Raw genomic sequence first — 7761 nt, 5'->3', positions numbered from 1 at the left:
TCTCCCACGCTTTAAATTTTCGAGGCTCCGAGTCTCTCGCGTTCCCAGTCTCTGCTCCCTCGTTCCCGCAATTTCTCACTCTCTCGCCTCTCTCAGACTCCCACACGCTCCCGCTCCCCTCTCTCTCTCTCTCTCTCTTTCTCTCATCTCTGCGAGCGTTCTCTCGAACGCGCGGCACGCAGCGCGTCTCGGTGGGGTCGCGCGCGGCCCCGAAGAGCGGGAGCGTATCGAATCGAGGATCTTCGCAGATTTTCGGGGAGCTTCGTTCGCCCACGGGTTCTCCCGGGCAGCCGGCACGGCTCAGTACACTGCGTGGCAGCCTGGACCGCAGGCGCCTCCAGTCGAGGACACGTAGTCGCGTTGGTTGCGTGTCTGCGCGGTGTCGCACCGAGTGTGCTCGCGACTCGTTGCGCGTCCGTCCGTGTGTCACCTCGAATTCTGCAGCAACACTTGCTTGTTGAAACCAATCAACCATCATCCCAGTGTCCTATAAAATCGATCAACAATCCCGAGAGCATCAATTAACCCTATTTTTGGAGCTAGCAGTTAAAAAAGGACCGTAACTTGGTCACCTTGTTTCGCAGCTGATTGACCCAGTAGCGGGTCCACGTTGACCCGATGGGGTCGCGGCAGGATCACCGTCGCTCGCTCATGGGACTATCTTCGCGATAGCTTGGGGGATATGCTCGAGGGTTTGTATGTCGAAGGGTTGTCGAAGGGTTCTCGCAGTTATGGGGTTTGAGTTCTCGACGGGACCACCTGGCCTAGCTGGCCCAGGTGCAATCTGAGCAACCTCTGCACGCGGATGTACTGGTGCAAAGTGTTTGTGCGCGGCGTACGCAATGCTCGTCCAGCCACGCAGCCTGTGACCGTCGAAGATAGAACTGAAGAGTATCGTCGTGTGTCCTAGTCGCAGAGAACCCCGAAGGGAAAGATAGCCGGTCGGAGAGAGTGATGATCGTGACCAGAGCCGCGCGGACAAATGAACACCTCGGCACAGCGTTCGGGATATTCCAAGTGAGTAGCGCAATCCACTTAGCTCTCCGACTTAGCTGCCCACGTCTTTTCATCGATACAATTCGCCAGTTCACCGCGGAAGGGGGGGCCAATCGAGAGGATCTAGGGTGTTCTCCGGAAAGAAAAATCCTCCGGAACCGAAAATTGAGATGGAGCCCATTTGCTAAACTGCTTCGACCAATCCTCCGGGGAAATTCGATGAATTTTCCCGTGGAACTCTTACCATTCCCCCTCTCTCTTTCCACTGGTACGAGCGTCTGGCTTCGAACTTCTCTCTCTCCCTCTCTCTGTCTTTCTCAGGGTGATCGTCGCGCCGCAATTTTCCCTGCGCTCGAATACTCCCGATGTGTCCTCGATCTTTCAGCTAGCTCGTTCGGTCATTCGCACTTTTGGACCGTCTACTATCGGCTCCCTGTATGCTCGATCGTTCCACCGTTTCGCTATTTTCGAGTTCCCCTTTGAATACGCGATAAGGAATCGCTCGAGCGTGGGTATCTGTCGGTCGACCGGCCGTTTGGCGCGAAATCCAACGCCGCGCTGCCTCCGAACGATACAACGCGCATCCTCCGGCCTGGTTCGTGCTTAACGAGGATTTCCACCGGTGTAACCCGCCGGAAAAATCTCGCCTCTTCTCCACCCACAACCTTCTGTGCTCTCCCTCCCTCTCTCTCCTCCCTTTGCTATCCTATTCTCTTCCTTCGGCAAACCCTTCGTACCCTTTCGCGCCGACAAACTTGGCCGCGTTTAAACCGCACCGCGCAACACCTTCAACGGGGTGTTCTGGTCTAGAACTTTGAGAAAGAACATCCTTCCGGGAATTTCGTTAGCTTCTTCCATCCCGTGGTCATTCCCGGTAGCACGGAACCCGTTGTGTCTTGGGAATTGGAATAGTCGCTTGGAAAATCTCCAGACTACTGCTGGGAAGAAGTCTTTATTAGTCGAAGTTGCTTCTTTTTCGAGCTTTTATAGTTCTTCATAGTTGCTGAGGGTTGCTTAATCTTGTTGTGTAGCTTCGCTGCGAATTTAGGTAGAAAATGTTGCGTTTTTCAGGGAGGAATTTAGCGGGTGACTTTCGGTATTTAGCTTGAGAATGTTGCAATTTTTAGGGATGAATTTCTATTAATTTTCTCGTTTCTAAAGATAACTGCAGCGACGTTGTGGTTGAAGGTGGCTTTAGCTAGAAAATGTTGCAATGTTTAGGGATAAATTTTTATTAATTTCCTCGTAAAGACAACTGCAGTGACGTTGTTATTGAGGGTGGCCTTAGGCTCGCTGTAGCTTAACGGTGAATTTAGTTATAAGACGTTGCGTTTTTTAGGGATGAATTTCTATTATAATTTCCACGAGCGACATTGCAGCATTTCGGAACTGTTCGAACATGTCGGAATTGCTTCAGACCTTTTGTAACGCCGACTATACTCGCTCCGTACACTCCGTAATCACTCATTAATCCCGAAGTCTCGCGGCATTACACTAACGATCATTGTACCCAGTTATCAAAATGTCGAGTTCATTAGAAGTTTGCTTATTAACCCTTGTCACCCCCAGGATATTGCTCCACGCTTGTTGCATTGAAATAAATTTCGTAAAATTTAATATGCTCTCGCGTTGACACTCTCGAATTATATAGTTCACAGTATTATATATTCCGCCATTACGATCGGTATCGAAAGACTGAAGTTCCCACAACAGTGCCACTGGTTAAAACTTGCATTATTTCAAAAAATTTCTTTAGAAATTTGTTATCGACGCCGGATGGTTTATATAGAAATATATCCCGGTCTCTGTGTGTAACAGTAGAACGTAGCAGATGCTGCGCACGATTCGCGGTGAACTGTAAACTCGCGTAAAATTGTCACGAAAGGGTTAGAGCTATAAATCGATAAGTTTTTGCGGTCTGCGCCAGCGATTTTGTTCGAAATGAAATATGATGCAGTGCACGCAAAATCAGGAGGGGTTTTATTCATCATTCCGTTGGTTTTGAATTTGTTCGTGAAATACGAACCCCTGTATTCCACGATTTTCGCATATATTTTATGAAAATGTACCAAACTCGCGGATTTTCCTCTCGGAAATTATTCTATTCTGATCCACAATGGTCCGGACTGTGAGAAAAATTAGTCTCCAGCCGATAAGCGTGAAAATTCCAAAATTAGCCGAGAATATTGTGCTCGAGGCAAAAGCATACCTTAAACTTCATCGCACAACAGCTTTAAGCCTCGCGACCTTCCGGAGCGTAGAAGATCGAGCGGTCGGACGCGTCCTGCCCCGAAATAGCTCGCAGACGGGGTTGGCCTCTCTTCGTAGCCATTTCGCCGTTTCGGAATACTTGACCCTCCCATCCCCTTCGTGAAACCCCTTCTCGTATGATGCACGGGGTGTACACACGATTCCGTGGAAAGTTCCGAGGGAATTTCGAGGAGAAACAATCCTGATGGGAACTTGGAGATATCAAAACCCCTCGGCCTCGGTGTTATCTGGCCGGAGGGAAAGCTTCTGGAAAATAGGAATTGAAATGTGGGGCCGGACGGCCCGGCTGCTGCCTCCTTAGGGGATCACGATGCACTGAATGATAAGCAGATGCCTGATTTTCGGCGATTCGAAACTCGAAGATTGCCTCGGAACGATTATTGTTCTTCCAGACGCTCCTGCTCAGACTTGCAAATTCCGAATTCTCCAGGAATATGTATATTTTAGTAAACCTTCCTAGTTGGATGTTTAGGTAGCTTCTTCGATTTTAAGCTGGCGGGTTAAAGAGTTTTAGAGGCACTTTTGCGGTAGCGAGGGGGATGGTAAGGGTTAAAGAAGATGGACTGCTCCGCGTTCTACTAAACATGTGACCTACAGTGCTTCGTACACGGCCCAAGAAAAATCTCAATCATATTTAGGTCTTTTCAAATATTGTACGAGGACTTTCAGGGTTCAGGAAAATATTCCATAGGGGTTGTAGAAGATCAAACATTTGTAACAACAATATGTTTGATAGCCAATATGTGACTTTCAGTGCTTCAATCCTATTTATGTCTGTTTCAATATTGTACTGTAACTCTCAGGGTTTAGGAAAATACTCCATAGGGGTTGAGGAAGATCAAACATTTGTAACAGCAAAATGTTTGATAGACAATATGTGACTTGCAATCCTTCGTACACCGCCCCAGAATAATTTCAATCCCATTTATGCATTTCTGAATATTCTACTGTGACGAGGACTTTAGGGTTTCATCGAGGAAAATACTCCTTAAGGGTTCAGGAAGATCAAACATTTGTAACAGCAAAATGTTTGATAGACAATATGTGACTTTCAATCCTTCGTACACCGTCCCAGAATAATTTCAATCCTATTTATGCATGTCTGCATATTCTACTGTAACGAGGACTTTTCGGGTTTCATCGAGGAAAATACTCCATAGGGGTTGAAGAAGGTAAAACATTTGTGACAGCGAACTGTTTGACAGGCAATAGGGGGTTGAAGAGAATTAAAGCGACGGTGATATGTTTCACACGGTCCGAGCGACGGTTTTAATTGGCCACTTAACGACTCCGGGGGTGGATTACAGGATTGACAGGGGTTGTGCTCGTTTCCCGGAGCAAGATTTCAACGCCGGCTCGGGGATCCGTGTAAGATTACCATTTATATGGTAGGGGGTTTACGGGCCGAAAACCATCGGACGTCAACATCGAAATCCAGACAGGCGATCCGATACGAAATGGAGAGAAGTGTCGCGAGCAGAGGCGAGGAAGCAAAAAGGGGTGAAAGGCGACGGAAGTAGGTTTCGAACGGGAACGGGAAGAGGATAGCCGGTTCTCTCTCTCCCCCCGGTTTTTATCATCGCTCTAAAGTGCACATTTCTGTAAGACGAATCCCCGTCTAACCGGGAAAAACTCGCAAGCTACCCTGTTTCCAGGCATCAGCCCGTCTCTACTGCACGCCCCCATCGTCCTCTTCTCTCTCCTTCGCTCTCTCGAACGGTTAAGGGTGCGGGGGATGTCGGTGATCGAGACTTACGACAAGGCACTCGGATATTAAGTATCCGTCGAATGGGACTTTATCGATGTCTAATGTCATTTGGTACTTTAGTACATCGGACCACCCCTCGAGCGATCGATGCGACTACTGAGACATTGTGACGTTTATGGCGTCGCCCCTGGCTCTCGCTTTTCCAATCTGCTGCCGCTGGACTTTACTTTCCGCAGTTTTCGTTTGTTTCACTCCGCTGTTGACCCTTTTAGGGGAACATGTTCAAAACTGAATTTAACAGGTTATCACGGACCTACCGAAACTTTTTCTCAGGAAAGGTCAACTTCAATAAATGTTTTCAAGGTCAAGCCCTTGTTCGACATTTTTTCCCTAGTTTTTGTACATACTGCAACATTATAACTTCACTTTAGAAAAGTTTCGCCACCGTATCCTAATCCTACCAAAAGTTCCACGATTTACTGTGCTCGAGTTGCTTTAACTTTTCCCTGTAGTCAAGATCGAAAAACGAAGAAGCCGTTTCTAGAATAAGAGCTGGAAAAATTATGTCGTTCACATTCTTGACCTTGAGAATGCATATCAACGTTGACCCTTCGTGAAAAGAAATTCCTGCAGGTCGCCGGACCTCCGGAACAACCTTCCATGATGCTCGTACGAGAAAATTTCGTTCCGGGACAAATTCTTGCGATCAGAAGACGGGGCCTGTTGGTCCGTGGGCGTGTGTGCGCGCTCGAGCGGAAACGGCATTAGCATTTAAATGGCGTTGCGGGGATGGTACACGGAGGTGTGGGTTGCGGAGGGCGTTGGAGGGAGTTGCTGGGGGTTGTAGATGCCGGGTTAGGTGAGTTACTCGCGGCGGTGTCGCGGATTTTACGCGGGTTCTGGTACGTGCGAGCGAAATCCAGGCCGGGCGATGCTCGGGAACGGACGCTAAGTGGCGAACGTGGGAAAAGATAGAGCTCGCAAAATAACCTTTACGACGTTTTTAGGGGTGGCCGTTACCGCCACGGCTACAGGCATCCGGTTACAACGTTCCCTTGGACTCACGTTGTCCTGTATTACCATTTACACGGAGTTAATTGGCATTATCGCGCGACGTGCCGCGAATGAAAAAAATCGCCGCCGCGCGGGGCGAGCCTCGCTCGGAAACAACGCTGCCGTACACGACCATAGATTTCTCGCCGATCCGATGGACGGAAAATTAAACGGGAGACACCCTCTTCTACTCGTTAAGAGTTTTATCGGGTTACCGCCGACCGTAAAAGTCCCATCAAACTTTACTTCAACTTCATTTACACGAGGGGTCCTCGGTGATTAGTTGGGACTGCTTGCACTTTGCGGTCCGAAATCGGTTTCAGGCGACGCGTTTCATCTCGTTCGAACGTTCTGATTGCCTGGCGAGCTTGCGGAACTGCGAGCTAGCGAATGTTTGCGTTAACGTCGTCCGCAGGCTCCGAAAATGCAAGTTCGTTGGGGAATTTATATTTTTTTCGAAATTAATTTTCGTGTGACGTTTATTTCGCTGTGCATAACATCACGAATGCAGCACTTTGCGGACCGAAATCGGTTTTAGGCGACGCGTTTGATCTCGTTCGAACGTTCTGATTGCCTGGCGAGCTTGCGGAAGTTTGCGCGAACGTCGCCCGAAGCCTCCGAAAATTGTAAGTTCATTGGGGAATCGATTAAAAAATTCATGTTCTTATGAGAACAGTGACTTTTGAAAATCGTATAAATTCTCTCGGAAATACCACTTGCAATTGGTTTTCGAATTTTTTTCCCCGGAGGTCGGTTTTTCGAAATTGAGCTAGAGCCTCTATTAACCGATTTAATGGGGACACAAGCGGGTTGCGTAAATTGGTAGCTGAAAGAGAACGATTAAAAGCATATTCTCTATGCACAATGGGTTCTTTATATACCGTTGGATGCATTTTATTCTTTACAATACGCCGTGCATCTACATATATATTCGCCCGATGTGCTTCAATCCGCGAAGTTTGCGCTTGAAAGTGTTTCCATCGTAACGATCTTTCATCATCGGTAAAGCTTAACACAGAGCCATTGTGTCCGGAAGTGACAAAGTAACGAATAAACAACGAACAAAAGAATATTGTGAACACTGTTTCCTTTTGTTGAGCACGGGGACAATCAAGAGAGACAGAGAGAGAGAGAGAGAGAGGGAGAGAGTGAGGAGGAGAATGCGCGGATAATCGGCGACTCGGTTAATCGAGGACCTGTTCTAGATATGATTTGATTTCGGTGGTTGCAATAACCGTCGGGATTTTTCACGAATATTCGATACAGATATTCGTGAATGGTAACTAGGAAAACCACCTCTTTTTATTGCACTCTCGACGAGGATTATTATCCGAATTTTTATTGCACCAATTAGCGAATTTTTTTTCACCGTGTTCTTAGCCACCGGTCTCGCGCAATCGAATAACGAGATGGTAAATATTTTTTGGTTTATTGGTACGCAAAAATATTATACACGCTCCGTAGGTTTAATAAAATGGCCCTTGACCGCTATTCTTTCAATTGTACAGCGAGGCACAGTCGAATTCAAAGTACTCCTTCGCATTTTCTATTGGAGAGAATGAAAAAAAATTGAACAAACCAGTTCTTCGTTTTATTTTTCGGGAGAACACTGAGATGCATTCAAATTGACGAGTTCGTTCTGATTGTTCGACTGGAAAATCATAAAATGTTGTACATGCATTTAATAGACGAAACAAAACTTTGATTGGCGAATTGACCATTCCGTGCGTTTT

The 7761-nt window shown here is 47.2% G+C and overlaps 1 protein-coding gene across 1 annotated transcript in view; it reads left to right on the top strand.

Moving 5' to 3' along the window:
• Nucleotides 1-285: 285 nt before the first annotated feature.
• Nucleotides 286-7761, top strand: part of LOC143215240 (uncharacterized) — a 133865-nt gene continuing 126389 nt past the window's right edge. The window contains exon 1 of the mRNA XM_076437198.1: nucleotides 286-1017. The gene's annotated coding sequence lies outside the window, so the exon portion shown is untranslated. The remainder of the gene's footprint in view (nucleotides 1018-7761) is intronic.

Source organism: Lasioglossum baleicum, chromosome 13, assembly GCF_051020765.1.
Source record: "Lasioglossum baleicum chromosome 13, iyLasBale1, whole genome shotgun sequence".
NCBI lineage: Eukaryota > Metazoa > Arthropoda > Insecta > Hymenoptera > Halictidae > Lasioglossum > Lasioglossum baleicum.
This window is presented reverse-complemented; position numbering and strand designations above follow the sequence as displayed.